This window comes from Bos indicus, chromosome 26, assembly GCF_029378745.1.
Source record: "Bos indicus isolate NIAB-ARS_2022 breed Sahiwal x Tharparkar chromosome 26, NIAB-ARS_B.indTharparkar_mat_pri_1.0, whole genome shotgun sequence".
Classification (NCBI taxonomy): domain Eukaryota; kingdom Metazoa; phylum Chordata; class Mammalia; order Artiodactyla; family Bovidae; genus Bos; species Bos indicus.
In genome coordinates, this window is record NC_091785.1 from 719,424 (window position 1) to 740,522 (window position 21,099).

At 43.8% G+C, this 21,099-nt stretch overlaps 1 long non-coding RNA gene across 1 annotated transcript; it reads right to left on the reverse strand.

Moving 5' to 3' along the window:
- Nucleotides 1-2,236: 2,236 nt before the first annotated feature.
- LOC139179930 (uncharacterized) lies at nt 2,237-16,157 on the reverse strand. Its single transcript, XR_011564226.1, has 4 exons — nt 14,832-16,157; nt 9,590-9,706; nt 7,100-7,158; nt 2,237-6,535 (listed from the first exon to the last, which is right to left on the reverse strand). It is a non-coding gene; the product is annotated as an uncharacterized lncRNA (long non-coding RNA).
- Between the last annotated feature and the right edge of the window lie 4,942 nt (nt 16,158-21,099).

The window sequence follows — 21,099 nt, forward strand, 5'->3', positions numbered from 1 at the left end:
GAATATCTGGAGTCCCAGTTAGGAAAGGTTCCCAGGCAGTGCACTCACTTCATGGGTGAGACTTAAAAGATTGCAGTTTGGAGTTTCTGCTTATAATCCCAGGACAAGCTGATATCATATCAATCTATGACCAAATGGCAAGCCTGGTTTCATGTTAATGCTGTTTGTTTATCTTGCAAAACTTGGAATGTTGCTAAACCTGGGACTTGGTTGGCCAGGCCCCCTTCGGGGGCTCAACAATCTTAAGATTCCTCCCCCATCTTTTCTAAGGTGCTGCAAGTCTTGCACTCACAGCAGGCAGGTTAAAAGCGAGGTCAGAGGCCTGCTCTCCTTGGTCTCTGAAGCCTAAACAAGACTATTTATTTAATTTCCCTAACAATGGGGGAGATGAATGAGATAAAATCTGACCTGAACCTGGACTTCCTGAGAAATAGCATTACATTTGGCTTTTTTGATCCAAAAGCTCTTGACACAAAAAAATGTCTGGGTAAAGGCTGTCTTAGTAATCAGCTCTTGGAGGGGTTAGAAATCTTCATGTTGTTCTATTCTTATCACTAAGCATCCAGAATTCCTTGATGTTTTCCCAACAAGGAAACATGTCTATGATGTAGAAAATGCTTAATTATGACCTCATACCTTTTCCTTGCCATCTGAAGCCACATATACATTTACAAAAGCATTGTCACACAGAAGACATTTGAGTACAATGATGGAAATTGCATGGAAGCCAGAATATGTGCACTGAGTTGCACTTTGAAAAATTAGTAAAGAGATGTGATAGGAAAAGTTGGGGGTGGGGAATTGTTTGTGATGCCTAAACCTGTTTGTAAGGCACAGGTACTAGCATCAACCATCTCAGGTAAGTGATCTTACAAAGAAAGAGCACAAAATCAATGAATCCTAAGTCCATTTCATTCGCCCAAGATCAAGAGGGTGGCAGGGGATTGGGGGTGGTGGAGTGGCAGTATCAAAGTGGACAATGGAAGGGGAGAGAGTTCTGGGCATGATGGCTGTACACCTAAAGACGTTTTGAAGTTTATGGCCCAAAGCAAGATTCAGCTGGACAAAGTGCACTTCTGCCAGGATAGCCTCAAATGTTCATTGTCAATGTGATGAACTGGGAATAAAGAGAGAAAGAGAGCATCATCTTTCCACTCCCTTACCAGCCCCAGTTTGTTTGTTCCACAGGAACTCTGACTTCTGATTATTTTGCTACAAACATGGACTTTTGCCTCAACAGGAAACATTTTTTAAAAACTAATTCTTAGCTTTTTACGTTTCCCAGAGGTCCTAAGCTCTTTCTGAGCACACTCAAGTCAAGTGTGGATGGTGAGAGAGAGAGAGAGAGAAATGTGCTCTCTCCCTGTCAAAGAGACACCTTGAGGCACCTTGAGCAGGGCAGTATAAAATAAGCATTTTCCTTTTTTGATGAGGACGTTTAGGACAGAGGTATCCTCTGTCAGAGAGGGACTGCAGGGAAGTGAAGCAGACTCAGCATCTGGGCATTTTTCAAGTGAGCTGGTGGAGAAGTGGATGGACTTCCTCTTTCTTGGCCTCTCTCCTGAGGCTATTTGCCTCCTTCCCACCAGCTTTATCATCGTGACATGGTGACTTAGGGGAAAATTATTATGTAGGTGGATTTTTTCCTCTCCTCTCTGCCCTACTTCCTGGGTGTGGCACATGACAAGGTCTTGGTTATGGGAAATGGTTGGGTGAAGGAAATTAGAAGTTACTCTTAGCTGAGTAACTTCAGATGAGGCCAGATCTGGAACAGAAAGACTAGAGTTGTTTTGGGGGCGGGGGTGGAGAAGAGGCATTTAGAGCAGTAGCTCTCAACCTGGTTGCATACTCAACTCACCAGAAGTATCTTTAAAATACTGCCAGGGTCCAGCCCCAGTAGGATCCAGGGATTCCCTCAGGAGGACAGCGTCGGTGATAAGGAAAGTAAAAGGAGAGAGAAAGAAGCTTGATCTACCTTGGTTTACACAGAAAGCCAATAAAGTCCATGACATGGGACTTGCTCTGTCCACGGAGGCCACCGGTGCCCTCTCGGTGGGGTGAAGACGCAGGGCGCCCTTCCCCTGAAGATGCTAGGCGCCTTCCCGATTGAATCTTAGAAGCCCAGGCTGATAAGTGGACTCAAAGAGCCCCTGTGCTCCAAGTAGTCATCCTGAAAGAAGAACAGAGAGAGAAAAAGAGAGAAAAGGAAAAAAGAATGACACGGGGAGACCAAGCCTGATGAGCAAGGCCCGTAACTTTATTTTTTAAAGGAGCTTTTATACCCTCAGTTGTACATAGAGGATAATAGGGGGGTGCAGAGTCATGCAAGGTCAGCAGTCCTTGACCCTTATCAAGACCAGGCTTTCTTTCTGCAAACTTAACATATACAAAGGCTTTAGGTGAATTACATCATCTTCTGGCCAGGAGGCCTGCTAACATTTTTCTTCTTATAAAGGTTAGTTAACCAGAAAACTTATTTTCTCCAAAGGTGATCTTTCTAAAGTTTGGCGCCACTCCCCAAAAGCACTAGACACTAGATAAAGTTGCATTTCTATAGGGCAAAGATGCAGTGGGGTGTAACAAGGAAAGAATTTATTACCTCGAGGGTCTAAAGTTGTTAACATCAAGGCTACTACTTATTTTTCCTATATACTAACTATATTAATTAATATACTCACAAGGACACAATGGGTAAGGGATATGGAAACTTGGCAGCAAGCATTAGCTCAACAATGAAATCCTCTACCAGTTCTATTCTAATAATTTTTAACTCCCTGAGAAGCTCTGCATTGTTATAATATCTTAAGCTTCCCGTGCCTCTCGTGGTTGGGAGGCTATAAACAATCACATGCGTAGCTGTAAGAGTCCAGATAAGCCTGTCAGGCAAGTTAGAAAGCTATCTGAGGGATTTGAATTGGAACACACCTATTATGCCCAGGAGACTTATTAACTAGAGCTTTAAGTTTATTTTTTTAGAGAAAGGTGGTCACGGATAGCCCCCCTGTTAATGTCAGAGGAGTTGGTGAAAGTCATAAAATAGTAAGACAGACAGACTCTGGTTTTGGGGTAGGTGCTCAAGCAGGTCCAGGGGGTCCCTCGAGTCCTGATTCGCCTTTGCCTGTCAGGTCCTCTCCGCATGACCTTTGTCATGGGTGGGATCTCCCATGCTAGCTCCTGGCAAAATATCAATGCTTGGGGTCCCACCCCCAGAGATTTGAATTTAATTGGTCTGGGATGTAATCAGGCCATTGAGGTTGTAAAATCTCAGATGATTCTAACTTGCTGCCAGAATTGAAAATGGAAGATTTAAAAGGAGGAGAGGGGGAAGACTGGAAGATCTTTCCTGTTGTCTTGGAGAGTGGTAAGTATGGGGCAAGGGCAAGAGTTTACAACAAAATGACTTGGCCTGTTGAAGAGGAAGAAATAGGAATATAGAGTTCATTCCAGCCATCATACCTGTGACACTTGGGCTAGAAGTGACCTAGAACCTGAAGAAATGCTTCCATCCATGCTTCTGGTACTCTGGGGCCTTCGACTGGCTAAACTAAGAGCTGCAGCTGCAGCTGCTGCTAAGTCGCTTCAGTCATGTCTGACTCTGTCTGACCCCATAGACAGCAACCCACCAGGCTCCCCCGTCCCTGGGATTCTCCAGGCAAGAACACTGGAGTGGGTTGCCATTTCCTTCTACAATGCATGAAAGTGAAAAGTGAAAGGGAAGTCACTCAGTCGTGTCCAACTCTTCACACCCCCATGGACTGCAGCCTACCAGGCTCCTCTGCCCATGAGATTTTCCAGGCAAGAGTTCTGGAGTGGGGTGCCATCCCCTTCTCTGAAACTAAGAGCTACCAAATTCCAAATCTGCTCACTCTCTCTTTGCACTATGGATACATGGCACTTCTCACACTCTCTTCGTATTTATTGGAGGCAAAACCTTGATGCAAATGAGAAGTAACGGTCTGTCTTTTTTTCATAATGGACTGTTTTGAGTATGTACATCTTTCCTTGACATCCTTGGGGTGTTTTATACGTTATCGATCAGAGGAGTTATATTTACTGACTGTGCTATACATGTTAAAGGTGAAAGAGAGTACTAGAAAAGAAAAATGTCCAGTTTCTATTTCTCAGTGAAATTATAAAATACAGGAATCTTGGGAAACTAGTGATGAGTCAGCATAATAAATTACTAAGTTTCATGATATTATTATAAACCAAACTTCTGGATTGAGATGAAGGCCTATATCTCTTTCTGCAGATGGTGGAATTGAGACACAGAGACTGACAGTTTCATCTCCCACCTAATGGTATCAGGCCAGTATCAACCTCTTTATCTAAGAATAGTCAATAAAATGGTACCTACATCCAAAGTTATGACTGAATTTGGAAGTGAGCCAATGTGTTCAGTGTGGGGAGAAGAAAGAGCTCAGAGATGGGCAAGGAGACACAGGCTGTTTGCTTGACTTTTCTGCCCTTAGGTCCAGAGGAAATCAGAGCTTGACAGGATGCACAGGGAGAGAAAAGGAAAAAAGGGAAATAAAAATTATGATCCCATTGAAGGAAAGTGTCTTGTAGTTCCCCTGCCACCATTTTTGGGCAGAAGGATGTCTAAACAGTGTTCTCAGACTTCAGTGGGTTTAGGAATTTCTGTGTATCCTGATAAAATGAGAGCTGACCCAGTGGATCTGGGGTGGGCCTGGTACTCTGCATTTCTTTTTTGTTTTTATTGATTTATTTTTAGATATAATTGACATATGACATTGTATAAGCATAGATATAAATGCATTGATTTGATCCATTGATATAGTGAAAGATGATCACCACTCTGACATCAGCTAACACCTCTATCACATCACATCATTTCTTTTTTGAGTTCAGGACAATTAAGATCTAATCTTTTAGCAACTTTGAAGTTTATAACACGGTACTGTTGACTGCAATTATTATGTGGTACTCTGCATTTCCAACAAACTTCTCTAGATGATGGCCATGCAGCTGGTCCCTGGCTCACACTCTGGGTGGTGGCAGGGAGGTGAGGGGTTGCATTATCCACTCTTGGGACCCCCTCATCCAAGCCTTCAAAACTGACCCATTCTCTCCCCTCCATCACTTTTGCTATCATCAGCCCCTGCACTGGTAAAAGTTGTGTATTCTTCAGGGTCTGTGAGGTATATGTGCATATGCATAAACACACACACACACACACACACACACACACACACACACACAAACACACATGCACCAAGAATCACAAGACCCCAGGATGACATGAGCAAGTAGTGGACATTGGAAGGCAGAAGGCAGGAGGCTGAAGAGCCTGGACAAGGACAAAAGGGCAGGGTTTGTTCACTCACTCTTCTGGGGATTAAATCTCTCTATGCTTCAGTTTTCACCTCTGCAAAATAGGGATTTGTTGTTGCTTAGTCACTAATTGTGTTGTCTCTTTTAAGACCCCATGGACTGTAGCCTGCCAGGCTCCTCTGTCCATGGGAACTTCTCAGGCAAGAATATTGGAGTAGGCTGCCATTTCCTTCTCCAGGGGATCTTCTTGACCTGTGAATCAAACCTGTGTCTCCTGCATTTGCTAGGCAGATTCTTTACTGTCTGAGCCACCAGGGAAGCCCCACAAAATGGGGATGGCTATTAGTCTTTACCTCAAAGAGCTATTATATGACTATCAGTTCAGTTCAGTTCAGTTCAGTCACTCAGTTTTGTCTGACTCTTCGTGACCCCATGAATCACAGCACGCCAGGCCTCCCTGTCCATCACCAACTCCCGGAGTTCACTCAAACTCATGTCCATCGAGTTGGTGATGCCATCCAGCTATCTCATCCTCTGTCGTCCCGTTCTCCTTCTGCCCCCAATCCCTCCCAGCAGTCTTTTTCAATGAGTCAACTCTTCTCATGAGGTGGCCAAAGTACTGGAGTTTCAGCTTTAGCATCATTCCTTCCAAAGAAATCCCAGGGCTGATCTCCCTTAGAATGGACTGGTTGGATCTCCTTGCAGTCCAATGGATGCTCAAGAGTCTTCTTCAACACCACAGTTCAAAAGCATCAATTCTTCGGCACTCAGCTTTCTTCACAGTCCAACTCTCACATCCATACATGACCACAGGAAAAACCATAGCCTTGACTAGACGAACCTTTGTTGGCAAAGTAATGTCTCTGCTTTTCAATGCTAGCTAGGTTGGTCATAACTTTCCTTCCAAGGAGTAAGCGTCTTTTAATTTCATGGCTGAAATCACCATCTGCAGTGATTTTGGAGCCCCAGAAAATAAAGTCTGACACTGTTTCCACTGTTTCCCCATCTATTTCCCATGAAGTGATGGGACCAGATGCCATGTTCTTAGTTTTCTGAATGTTGAGCTTTAAGCCAACTTTTTCATTCTCCACTTTCACTTTCATCAAGAGGCTTTTTAGTTCCTCTTCACTTTCTGCCATAAAGGTGGTGTCATCTGCATATCTCAGGTTATTGATATTTCTCCCAGCAATCTTGATTCCAGTTTGTGCTTCTTCCAGTCCAGCGTTTCTCATGATGTACTCTGCATAGAAGTTAAATAAACAGGGTGACAATATGCAGCCTTGATGAACTCCTTTTCCTATTTGGAACCAGTCTGTTGTTCCATGTCCAGTTCTAACTGTTGCTTCCTGACCTGCATACAAATTTCTCAAGAGGCAGATCAGGTGGTCTGGTATTCCCATCTCTTTCAGAATTTTCCACAGTTTATTGTGATCCATACAGTCAAACTATATCAACTACTAAATGAATGAAGTGAAGTCGCTCAGTTGTGTCTGACTCTTTATGACCCCGTGGACTGTAGCCCAGCAGGCTCCTCCATCCATGGGATTCTCCAAGCAATAATACTGGAGTGGATTGCCATTTCTTTCTCCAGGGGATCTTCCCCACCCAGGGATCGAATTCAGATCTCCCGCATTGCAGGCAGATGCTTTAACCTCTGAGCCCATTAGCAATATTATTATTATTATTACCCCGAGGCTAGATGTGTACCCTCATATGCGATCATGTGTTCAGCAAGCATTTGTGAAGTATGGCCTCTACCTAGCCCTGGAGGGGTTTCTGAGTGGGAAGTCTGGCTCAGTCATACCTCATCTATGTTGAGATGAATAAACTCCTTGTTCTTCATACTGAGAGCCTGGAACATTCCTGGTGGGAGAGATGTGAGATAGGCATGATTGTGGAGAAGTTCCTTCAACAGGTCTAGTTATTTCCCCATTATGGAGAGGCCTGCAGGGAAGCTGCTCACTCTTCTGGTGGGAAATGAGCCTCTTCTAGGGCAGCCACTGGACTGAGGTTTCTCTCAACTAGGGGAGCCTCTGGAATCCCTGTGATGGCAGAAGCCAGTGCCCTTAGCATCAGTAGCAGGTCTCTTCATCTACTGTATGAGGGTCAGCCAGCCAGCTCCTGGATCTAAAATAGCTCCCCTATCTTAACTGTTGGGGCTACCCTTGTGATCCATGGACCTTCTCTTTGGAATAAAACAGTGCAGATACATAATGTTTGCATGGTAGTCTTAAAAACTGCTCAGTCTCTAAGAGTCCTTCTTTTTGGGAAGGTAAGCTCTGGGTGGCCCCACATGTAGGCAGAGCTGGGGTTAAAAAGAGAGCTCATTTACTGCAATGAATAACCTGAGACAGTTACTCTCTTCTCCTGGGCCAGTCTCCCCATCTTCATCCAAGTGGTGGAACCAATCAACACTGGCTTTACCTGAGAGTCACCCTGGGAGGTTTAAAAAAAAAACAAAAAAGCAAGAAGGGGGAGGAACTTTCATAGAACAAAAGAGAACCCAGCAACCACATGCAGTGAGTGGATCCTAAGATGATCTAGGGAATCTCATTGTGGACCAGATCTTAGATGATTTTGAGGACTCACTGAGAATTTTGTGAGAGTGCAGGTGGCATGGCAATTATGTTAAAAAGAAGTCTTTCTGATAGGAATGTTTACAGATGAGGGGACCAAACTCAGGGGGAAAAGCATGCCTCAGGGGATCATATGGAAAAGATTAGCGAGATTATTGTTGAAGCTGGGTAGAAGGTGCTGGAACCACTGGGAAATTTTAATAAAAATGATACTATGTTACTACCCTTTAGATTCTAATTTAATTCGTCTGTGTATACTGGTCATTAATATTTTTGGAAGTTCTCCCAGTATTTCCATGGGGCAGGATTTGAGAGGTACTGGTGAAAGGCACATGGAGACTGGTTATTATTCTTTATACTTAGGTGTATGAGCAAAAATTTCTAGGATAAAAAGTTAAAATTCATCTGGGGTAAAGCCCTAGTTTTGGTATTTTTGAAGTTCTCTAGACGGTGAATCTAACACAAGGATCCAGGGGGATGATGTCCAGTTTCGAGTGCCTTTTTGTTAATATTCCTTCATTATGAGAATAAGCTTGGAACTTCCTGCAGGAAAAGGGTTGGGCCTGAAGGAATTCAGAAGGAAAATGGCAGCTGAGAGAAGAGAAGCTACCAAATCTCATTATGTCAGATCAGCTCTGACCACCTGTAAGTCTAATAAGAGATGGTCTTTCAGGAAGCTCTTTCTAAAATGCACCTCTCACTGGCTCCCAGTCACACCCAGAGAAAGCCCAGCCATGGCATGGCAGATCAGGCTTTTCAGAGCCTGCCCGCCTGTCTCAGACCGTTTGCAGCATCAGTCAACATGTGTACCTTGCTTCTCCACTCAGTAGGGCTCTCTTGGAGAGCCTGGAAGAGACATGCTTTAAAACAGTAACTCCTTGTGTTCTAAGAGTCCCTAAAGAAACAGAGGGGGATCTCCACCGTGGAACCAAGGGGCATAGACCTTGCAACTGTTTAGCCAGTGCTTGGAAGTCATACAGCAAACACACTTTAGAAAGTGCCAAATAGGACTGGCTCCATAATCTGTGGGTCACGGTGCAAAATGGAAATGTTGAACCCCTTGTTAAAAAATATTGTTAAGATTCAAAATGGTGACCCCAGAGCATTTACCCAAATGTGGGCATCTGGGGGGCATTTGCACAGATGGCACCCCCACAGCAGCCACCCTGATATTGAGTTACAGGCCCTGGAAGGGCTTTATTCAGTTCAACTGCATAACCACCCAGTGAGGGGTAGGTGGATATAAAATGCAAATGCTAAGGACCACCTACACATAATCTCTTTCTCTTCCTGGGGTAACAGATCTTCTCTGAGACAACTGGGTCAGTGTCTAGGGCTTACAAAACACAGAACAGTGGAGGGGTGGGGGGAGAGAGCAGAGGGAGAGAGGAAGAGAAATTCTTTCAATTCTGTGTGCTGTGATGAGATTTGGCCTTCTCTCAATTATAACGTGGGAACCCCCTCCTCACTCAGTTACCCTCCCACAAAGACACTGAATGAATGGAGAATGACTGTCAAAAACACACTGAAGAGAAGATACATGCACTCCCACCCTTTGGCTAACCACACAAGTCACAAGGATGTGGGTGGAGCGGGGGGTGGCTCAGCCTGCCTTTGCTGGAGTTCCCAGCAGGTTGCTTCTTACGTGCTCTTGGAAGGAGATGAGGAACTGGGCTACCCCTGGAGGCCAAGAACACACAGCCCTTCTGGACACTTACGGCTTGCATTCTCCAGCTGGACCAGGCAGTTTAGGAAGCCACTGAAGCCCAGTTGGAGTTCCTGGTCTGTATACCTCAGGACAATCAGCTGCAGAAGGGGCCTGCTGAGCTGGAAGCCTGTGGGGAGAGAGAGGAGGTATGGCCACCTGGCTGAGCCCTCCCAAGGAGCATCTTTGGGAGCACCAGTTCGCCCAAGGGTAGAACTCCAGTGTTCTTGCCTGGAGAATCCCAGGGACAGGGGAGCCTGATGGGCTGCCGTCTATGGGGTCGCACAGAGTAGACACCACTGAAGCGACTTAGCAGCAGCAGCAGCAGCATTAATCAGGCTTCAGAGACAAAGAAAGAAGAACAGGCCTCTGACCTTGTTTCTGACCTGCCTGGACACTGCCCTGACTACGTGCCCTGACTTACTGGAGAAGAACAACATTAAGTTGGTATTTCTCATGGGTATGTTAACCCAGAGGTATTGGGGGGCTCTAGAGACCAAGTTTCTCATAGTGGATGCTGCTGCCATCAGTAGGAGACCTCATGCTGGACTCATCAACATGCCCATGATGGAGTGCAAACCTGAGCCTGGATGCTTTGTTTCCCTTCTCTAGATTTTGCTCATTGGTTGAATGAGGGGTTTAGAGAAGGCAATGCTCCTCATAGATTCCACACATGATGCTTTCATTCTAATCAGCACTGCCCTTTTTCATTTTAGCTCACATGCTCACTTTCCTGGAAAAGTGAACATTTCCTGGAAATGTTCAAAATATTGCTTAGAAGTGTGTGCAGAATCATCCTGCCTCCTCATTCCTGATTCCAGATTGAGAGGGGGTCAAGAAGAGGACAGGCATGGTTTGTGGAGCCTGCACAATGGTGATGCAGCTTGTGATGGCCAGAATCCTCCATGTGCTGTCTAGGCAGCTGGGGGAGGACAGGATGGGAACAGGGGGAAGGAAGGGTGTGAGTGTTCCTGTCCCCCTGCCCAAGTCAGGAGAAGAAAGATGTACACACATGTTCCTCTCTGAAGAGTTTCCTTTGTCCCCAGCTCTGTCCTCCTGCCCTAGAAACCAGGTCCCACTGAAGTAGGAGATAGATGGGCTCCAGGTTAGACATTTACAACTAGCCTCTTGTTTGCATTTCCTGAGATAAGGGTTAGTTGGACTCCAGTTGAGGCATTTACAATCAGCCCCCTGTTTGCCCTTTGAATGGAGTTAACAACAGAAACAGGATAAATAGCCATTCTTTGTCTCTTATACAAACATCTCAAGGAAATAATTATGGCAAGGACAAAGAGAGGCAAAATCTTTTACAAAGAGTAAAGTATTAAGGGATCTCCCTCCCCTCTCTTTTGGGACAAGGGAGACACTACACATGCTTGGAGAGGATCCTTGTGGGTTAAAAGTCAAGGGATAATGCCAGACCATAATGAGTCTTGCACCTCCCAGAAACTTTGGCTGAGGGGTGCATGTGCACCCCAGGGGAGGGCCCAAGGGTAGGTGAGGTGTGGGAAAAGAAACTAGATAATTGGCCTGAAGGAAGACAAAAACCTGGAAGAACTGACCTATACAAATGACTTAACTGCTTCTTTACGGAGTTCTTCTTCACTAAGGGGACACCCACACCCTTTCTCTCTGGGTGTGCATCTCTGCCTTGCTTCTGTCTCAGCTAAACAAACCATTTCTCTATGTGCTCTCCCACTTGCTGTTGTGCTATGTCTCTAATAATAAACTTTGTACCTGCATTTACAGTTTCTGCCTCCTTGATATTGCATTTTTCATTGGGGAAAAGATCCAGGGCAAAACAGCCTCTAGCCCTTTCTCCTTTGGTGGCTAGGATCACTGGTTTTCACCCAGGCTACCCAGGTTACCCAGGTTCAGTTCCTGGGCAAAGAATTAAGATCTCACTTCAACTGCTCATTCCTGTCTCTCTGAGATCAGATGGTTCCCAAACTGAGATTTAAGGTAAACTGCGGGTTTCACCCAATCTGCTGGCTGGAGACTTCTGACTTGTGCTGTCTGTCTCTCCCCCATGAGAACTTGGTTGCTGTCACTCTCCCTCTTTCCAAGACCATCAAGGCTTAGTCCTAATCACCTCAGTGAAGGAGCCCAGGAGTTTTTCTCTTTTCTCTCTCCTTCTTTCTCTCACTTTGCCTAAACTACAACTCGCAGCATCCCCCATGCCCAAGGGCTATATCTTCATCAACTTTGCGAGTAGTGCACTGGGAAATCAGAGCTCGGCACCTGCCACTGCTAGCCAATAAATTGCACCCTGCTACATGATACACTTATTTCCTGGGGTATAAAAATTATATCTTCCAGGTTCCTCTGCCTTCCAGCATCTTTTCCCCTGAGAGGCTCGCCTGCACATGCACCATCCTTTACTTTTTCTCCTGCAATTTTCTTACGTACTCTACCCAGAAAGTAAGGTTTCTTTTTCACCTAACACTTTTATCCTCTTCAATTTTATCTTAGACGCCAAACATCAGGTAATAGACTTGGGGTTCTTCTGCTGTATATTCTCCTATCTTGCTCTGTGACCAAAAATCCTCTATGGGAATACTCTCAGCCCTTAAATCCTGATTCCTGTGACATTTCCCACTGTAGCCAATTCCAGTTTCTCCATGAGTTCCCCCTTAATTCCAGGCCTTGGCAAACCATACACTGAAATGAATAGCCTCTTGAGTTGGCCACTGTAGTGCAGACCATGATGCTGCAACAGACCTCTCTCAAGGAAAGCTCTGGCAATGCACTGGAGAATAAAAGCCCTTCTCCAGCCATGCCAGATTGGGCCCAGAGATGTCTGGCTATTATTTGATGGGGAAGTAGAGGATGCTCAAAACTCCATCAGACAAAAAGGTTCAAGGGAATTCAGGGAATGCTCTGAATCCCCTTCTGGTGCCTCCCAAATGTATCTGGAACACTGGATTGCATTTCTAGGAGCACTCAGTTCTTGGTTGTAGGCTATTCAACATGGGAGGATCCCTTTCTAAGCTAGAAGAAAACCCTTGTAAGGGCTAAGAAGGGAGGGGGAGAATTAAGTCTTACTGTAGCAGCACCTGGTCTTTATTTCTCTGGTGGCTCAGACCGTAAAGAATCCACCTAAATGCAGAAGACCTGGGTTTAATCCCTGGGTTGGGAAGATCTCCTAGAGAAGGTAACAGCTACCCACTCCATGGCTTGGAGAATTCCATGGACAGAGGAGCCTGACAGCCTAGAGTCCACGGGGTTACAAAGAGTCAGACACAACTGAACGACTTTCACCTCACATGAAAAAAAAGTGTGTGGGGTGGGGGGCGCCTGAAAATGAGTCTCAATCTTATTGCCAAAAGATGGGAAAATGGATTGAGGTTCCCTTATGTCCAGGACTGTCTCTTATAATCAAAAGCCTAAGCATTCAGAAAAACACTCCTAACATTCTAAAGAATTCCCTTCTAATTTCTCCTGTCTCTTGGTGAGGAGGGAATGGGGGAGAGGAAAGAACCAAGCTTCCCACACTCCTACAATTTCCCTTACTGTTCAGATTCTTCTGATGGGACTAAGACCTCACCTAGCTAGAGAGGCAACCCCTCTGGGACAAGATTTTATCAGAATCAATTGGAGCTCTCTCTGGTTTAAATTTTAGCTAGAGACCATGACCACAGAAAGAAAAAAGACAGTGTGGACACAATATTCTTTAGACTCTGGAAAAAAATTGGCTAAGACAAAATTTCTTTTCAATTTGCAAAACTGGCTTTTTTTTGCACATGAGATTAAAAACAACTAGTTTATTTTTTTTTAATGCCTAGAGAAAACTTGAAGTTATCATGTCCATGAGATACACAGACTACTTTTCTGAGACTTCAGCTTTAGGTTAATTATTAATAGTACAACTTCAAGCCAAGGGGGAAAAAAGTGTGTGGGGGGGGGGGGTGGCAAGAGACATTTTAAATATAAAGCAGAAACTATGAGATCTCTGTCTTTCTGGGTATATATGTAAGTCTCAGTATGTGTTTCTGTCTCTGGATAATATTGTTGAGGTTAATTTGTGAATGTTGCTGCTGTTCAGTCACACAGTCATATTCGACTCTTTGCAACCTCATAGAATACAGTATGCCAGGCTTCCCCATCCTTCATCATCTCCTGGACCTAGCTCAAACTCATGTCCATTGAGCTGGAGATGTCATCCAACCATCTCATTCTATGTTGTCCCCTTCTCCTCCTGCCTTCAATCTTTTTCAGCATCAAAGTCTTTTCTAATGATCCAGCTCTTTGTATCAGGTGGCCAAAGTATTGGAACTTCAGCTTCAGCATCAGTCCTTCCAATGAATATTTAGGACTGATTTCCTTTAGGATGGACTGGTTGGATCTCCTAACAATCCAAGGGACTCTCAAGAGTCTTCTCCAACACCATAGTTCAAAAGCATCAATTATTTGGTGTTGAGGCTTCTTTATGGTTCAACTCTCACATCCATACATGACCCCTGGAAAAACCATAGCTTTTTTTTTTTTTTCTAATTTTATTTTATTTTTAAACTTTACATAATTGTATTAGTTTTGCCAAATATCAAAATGAATCCGCCACAGGTATACATGTGTTCCCCATCCCGAATCCTCCTCCCTCCTCCCTCCCCATACCATCCCTCTGGGCCGTCCCAGTGCACCAGCCCCAAGCATCCAGCATCGTGCATCGAACCTGGACTGGCAACTCGTTTCCTACATGATGTTTTACATGTTTCATTGCCATTCTCCCAAATCTTCCCACCCTCTCCCTCTCCCACAGACTCCATAAGACTGTTCTATACATCAGTGTCTCTTTTGCTGTCTCGTACACCGGGTTATTGTTACCCTCTTTCTAAATTCCATATATATGCGTTAGTATACTGTATTTATGTTTTTCCTTCTGGCTTACTTCACTCTGTATAATAGGCTCCAGTTTCATCCACCTCATTAGAACTGATTCAAATGTATTCTTTTTAATGGCTGAGTAATACTCCATTGTGTATATGTACCACATGGACCTTTGTCGGTAAAGTAATGTCTCTGCTTTTTAATATGCTGTCTAGGTTTGTCATAGCTTTTTTTCCAAGAAGTAAGTGTCTTCTAATTTCATGGTTGCAGTTACCATCTGCAGTGATTTTGGAGTTGAAGAAAATAAAATCTCTCACTGTTTCCACTGTTTCCCCATTTATTTGCCATGAAGTGATGTTATGGGATGCCATGATCTTATTTTTCTGAGTGTTGAGTTTTAAGCCAGCTTTTTCACTCTTCTCTCTCACCTTCATCAAGAGGCTCTTTAGTTTCTCTTCACTTTCTGCCATGAGGGTGGTATCATCTCCATATCTAAGGTTATTAGCATTACTGCCAGCAATCTTGATTCCAGCTTGTGCTTCAACCAGCCTAGTATTTCACATGATGCATTCTGCATATAAGTTAAATAAGAAGGGTGACAATTATACATCTTTGACATACTCTTTTCCCAATTTTGAACCAAAATTCATATCGTTGGATATTGCTAAAAGCCGACTTAAAGAGTAGAAGAAATTCAGCATGATTATTTTGAGGGAATAATGTTGTTAGTAAACAAGATAACCTACATTGTCTGCCCTCACATTATTGTAAAACACTCTATCAATACAAATGATAATAATTATAATTTATTGCTCAACTACATGGCAAACATGTTAATATATTTTATCCCTAATCCTTTCATAAACCCTACAATTTGGGATTACTTGTGTTGTACAAGTATGAAAACTGGAATTCAGAGAGATATATAAGAAGGATTATCTTCCTTGTTGCATCTTGTTAAAACTTTCCACCTATGTATCCACAATTTGCAGCTTTGAAATTATATTTGATTCTATGTTAAGCGTAACACAGGCAACTCAGTCATGAAGTTGCAGTAGTTTTTTATTATTTTGTTTTTTGTTTTTTGGCTAGACAGGGGATGGAACCCATGTCCCCTGCAGTGGAAGTGTGGAGTCTAACCACTGGACCACCAGGGAATTCCCTGTTTTTTGGTTTTTGTTTCTTTCAGTACTCCTGCACAGTCTATTGTTTCTTTTCAAACCTCATAAAAATTCTTTCTTGACTTCAACGAATTAGTGGATTGTTATAAATAACATCTGAAGTTCCTTTACTCACTCATTCATTCATTCAAAAACAGGTTTGAATTTTTAAAAACTATACACACACAAGTGTGTAAAATATTACACACAAGATCTGATTTAATGGTGATTATATGCCAAAGTCTTTGACTGAATGGATCACAATAAACCGTGGAAAATTCTGAAAGAAATGGGAATACCAGACCACCTGACCTGCCTCTTGAGAAACCCATATGCAGGAAGCAACAGTTAGAACTGGACATGGAACAACAGACTGGTTCCAAATAGGAAAAGGAGTACATCAAGGCTGTATATTGTCACCCTGCTTATTTAACTTATATGCAGAGTACATCATGAGAAACGCTGGGCTGGAAGAATCACAAGCTGGAATGAAGATTGCCGGGAGAAATATCAATAACCTCAGATATGCAGATGACACCACCCTTATGGCAGAAAGTGAAGAGGAACTAAAAAGCCTCTTGATGAAAGTGAAAGAGGAGAGTGAAAAAGTTGGCTTAAAGCTCAACATTCAGAAAACGAAGATCATGGCATCTGGTCCCATCACTTCATGGGAAATAGATGGGGAAACAGTGGAAACAGTGTCAGACTTTATTTTGGGGGGCTCAAAAATCACCACAGATGGTGCTTGCAGCCATGAAATTAAAAAACACTTACTCCTTGGAAGGAAAATTATCACCAAGCTAGATAGCATATTGAAAAGCACAGATATTACTTGACCAACAAAGGTCCATCTAGTCAAGGCTATGATATTTCCAGTGGTCATGTATGGATGTGAGAGTTGGACTGTGAAGAAAGCTGAGTGATGAAGAACTCATGCTTTTGAACTGCGGTGTTGGAGAAGACTCTTGAGAGTCCCTTGGACTGCAAGGAGATCCACCCAGTCCATCCTAAAGGAGATCGGTCCTGGGTGTTCATTGGAAGGACTGATGCTAAAGCTGAAACTCCAATACTTTGGCCACCTCATGCAAAGAGTTGACTCATTGGAAAAGACCCTGATGCTTAGAAGGATTGGGGGCAGGAGAAGGGAACGACAGAAGGTGAGATGGCTAGATGGCATCACCGACTCGATGGACATGAGTTTGAGTGAACTCCAGGAGTTGGTGATAGACAAGGAGGCCTGATGTGCTGTGATTCATGGGGTCGCAAAGAGTTGGACACAACTGAGCGACTGAACTGAACTGAATTGATACCTCAGTATTGCAGGTGTGAGCTGATGGTTTTTATTTTACTCACTTTTTACCTTATACACCTGTATTGTTTTGCATTTTTTCCAGAATACAACAATAATATTTATCATTAAACATTTTTAAAACTCTGTTTCTAGTAGAAGCCACTGCTATGCTAAATATTGCAGTGAGTTCTAGAAATACAAAGGTGATTAAAGCATGATCTATCTGTTTAAATCTCCTGGGAGAGTAGGGAATGGCTTCATAGAGTAGGTGACATTTGAACTATTTTTTTCAAGCAAGGAAGGGTAGAAGTGCTTTCCAGAAAAGGGAAACAGTATGTGCAAGTCACAGATGCACAACGATATGGTGTCCTCAGAAAGATAAAATATATGTGAAAAGGAGTGGTCTGAGACAACCTAAGAGATTGGGCGGCATTAGTTTGTGAAAGGCTATGTGTGATATGCTAAGGAATTTGTTAGTAAAAGATGGACAAATAGCTTTTTAGGCAGCTTAAACTCATTTTTAGAAATATCTCTTCCAATGGCAACCCACACCAGTACTTTGCCTGGAAAATCCCATGGATGGAGGAGCCTGGTAGGCTGCAGTCCATGGGGTAGTTAAGAGTCGGATACAACTGAGCGCCTTCACATTCACTTTTCACTTTCATGCATTGGAGAAGGAAATGGCAACCCACTCCAGTGTTCTTGCCTGGAGAATCCCAGGGACAAGGGAGCCTCATGGGCTGCCATCTATGGGGTCACACAGAGTCGGACACGACTGAAGTGACTTAGCAGCAGTAGCAGTAGCAGGCATATGGAAAGTGATGAAAATGAGACTGTAAAGAAGGGGATGAATTAGGAGGCTATTGCCATAACCTAGGAAAGAGGTTAAGATCCTGATCCAAGATTCTGCCATGGCTCACACTCCAAAGGCATTTCTAAGTACAATCAGCAGGCTTTCATTAATAGGTGGAAGCCAAGAATGATTCTGAGGATTCTAGTATGACAAACTGATCTAATTCCAGTTCTGTACTCTGCTAAGTAAGTAGCCCTAAACAAACACTTTTATTACATCATTTTGCTGATTAAAAACTTACACTGATTTCTTGTGCATGTGTGCTAAGTACGTCAAGCATGTCTGACTCTTTGTGACCCCACAGACTCTACCCCACCAGATTTCATTGTCCATGGGATTTTCCAGGCAAGAATACTGGAGTGGGTTGCCATACCTTCCCCTCCAGGGGATCTTCCCAACCTAGGGATCGAACCCAGGTCTCCTGTGTCCATCTCCTGCATTGACAGGTGGGTTCTTTATGGGGGAAGCCCCACTGATCTCTTACAGGCCATCAAATCAAGGTTTCACATTGAGGTAATCTGCCTTCTCCACCTAAGCTTTTCTCTCATTAATTGCACACAGATTTACCAAGCCCATTTTTACTTGTTTTTACTGTTTTATCTCTGTTTGGTTTCTCTTATTTGAATGAATGTCTTCCCCACTAAAGTCAGTTCAGTCACTCAGTCATGTCCGACTCTTTGCAACCCCATGAATCACAGCACACCAGGCCTCCCTGTCCATCACCAACTCCCGGAGTTCACTCAAACTCATGTCCATCGAGTCAGTGATGCCATCCAGCCATCTCATCCTCTGTCATCCCCTTCTCCTCTTGCCCCCAATCCCTCCCAGCATCAGAGTCTTTTCCAATGAGTCAACTCTTTGCATGAGGTGGCCAAAGTATTGGAGTTTCAGCTTTAGCATCAGTCCTTCCAATGAACATCCAGGACCGATCTCCTTCAGGATGGACTGGGTGGATCTCCTTGCAGTCCAAGGGACTCTCAAGAGTCTTCTCCAACACCGCAGTTCAAAAGCATGAGTTCTTCATCACTCAGCTTTCTTCACAGTCCAACTCTCACATCCATACATGACCACTGGAAAAACCATAGCCTTGACTAGATGGACCTTTGTTCGTCAAGTAATATCTGTGCTTTTCAATATGCTATCTAGCTTGGTGATAATTTTCCTTCCAAGGAGTAAGTGTTTTTTTAATTTCATGGCTGCAATCACCATCTGTGGTGATTTTTGAGCCCCCCAAAATAAAATCTGACACTGTTTCCACTGTTTCCCCATCTATTTCCCATGAAGTGATGGGACCAGATGCCATGATCTTCGTTTTCTGAATGTTGAGCTTTAAGCCAACTTTTTCACTCTCCTCTTTCACTTTCATCAAGAGGCTTTTTAGTTCCTCTTCACTTTCTGCTATAAGGGTGGTGTCATCTGCATATCTGAGGTTATTGATATTTCTCCCAGCAATCTTGATTCCAGCTTGTGCTTCTTCCAGCCCACTAAAATATGCCACTTAAAATCATAAGTATCTTCTGAGACCCAGTTCACTCATTTGTTTACTCAATAAATGTTTGAGCTCTTGTGTGCCAGATACTGTGGTAGGTCCCAAGGAATCAAAAATGAGAAACATTAAAGATCTCATGGTTAATGACACGGATAATACAGCATAGTGAGGGTACTGATAAAGATACACACTGGGGATAGAGTGATGTCAGGACTATAGTTGTGTAAGTTGACCCTTGCTTGTGCCCCACTCCTAAGAAAAATTTGGCATCTCTCCACAGACAAAAGTGCCTTTGTGGGAACTATAAGTGTCTATAATGAGGGATCTGGGAGGAATCTTGCCAAATGTGCACTGAGTAATAGACATACAAACCATGATCTTCGTCCTGGCGTTGGACCCTGCAGTGGCCCATGAACTGGCTCCAGCCCTTCATGTCCTCAGCTCAGAAACTCCTGAAAAACACTGTCTTAGACAATCACATATGGATGAAAGATCCATTGTGGAGCTCAAGGTTTCTAGCAGAGAACTTCCAGGACAATATTGAAGCAAAAGAATTACAAGTTTGGACATACCAGAAGGGGTTAAAAACAAACAAACAAACATGATTTTACCACATCAACCCTCCCCCAACACAGCACAGCTTAGGGCCAGGAGCTATCTTCTGAGCCTGTGATATCTCCAACAAGGGAAAGTGAGAGTGTGTGAGTGACCACCTGGCCTCCCCAGCTGTGTGGAACACAGAAAGGAGCTCATTTCCTTTTCAGCCCATCCATGAACTTAATCACAAACTTCAGGACTGGGGAGTGGGAAGAGTCTGGGAGGACACCAGATAGAATTCCTGGAGAAGGTTGAAAGAACACGGTTCATACTGTGCTGTGGACTCCATCAAGAAACTATAAGCTGCTGGGGATGCATCACTCATGATCCCCATAACTGGTCCACAAGCTCCCCCAGTTCTTGGCACAAGCTAATATACACACATGCTCCCACCCTGTGTCCAGCTCCCTGTGTGCATTTCTGACAACAGTAGTGATGAAATTGAACGGGGCCCCCAGGCACAGAGGCATCATTTTGATATCTATTTCTTTAGGCAAGAGTCCAGCCTTCATGACCTTCCCTGAATTCCGAAGGGCAGATTCAAACACACCCATGTTAGTGCATGTAGATATCCCTCATTCTACTTAATGGTTGCATAGCAGAAAAGAATCCTCCCGCCAATGCAAGTGATGCAGGAGACACAGTTTCGATCCCTGGGTCAGGAAGACCCCCTGGAGTAAAGAAATAATAACCCACTCCAGGATTCTTGCCTGGAAAGTTCCATACACAGGGGAGCATAGTGGGTTACAATGTGTGGGGTCACAAAGAGTCAGACACGACTGAGCACACACAGAAAGCCAGCCAGAATCTGCAAGCCAGAAAGAAAACCATAGCTTTAGCACCACCTTTGGGAAAACAAAAGGGAAGCTATCAGCACTTGGTGAGGTAGTTAAAGGATTGAAGATGGCATTTTAGGCACCATGAACAGATTGACCCAAGTGTGAGACTGAGAAGCACCACTCTACTGGAAGTGGAAGAGGTTGGTGGCCAATGGGAAATGCAGGAAGTTTGGTGGGAGGCAGGGAGTGGAAAATGAGTCTGGAGATGCAAGCCACATCAGATCATGACAGTCCAGGTTTAAGGGCTCAGAAATTTAATTCTGCTGGTTGAAATTGGAAATGAATGTGTGAGCCATAGGACACATATAAATCTGATAAAAATGAGCTTCAAAGCAGAAGTGTAGGATTCACAGGCTAACCCATTAGAATCTCCATTCTCTCTTTCCCAGACTCCTCTCCAAAACCTCTGAGGCTGTGGAGAACTATTAATAAACTTATTATTATTATATATATTTTTTTGGCTGCAC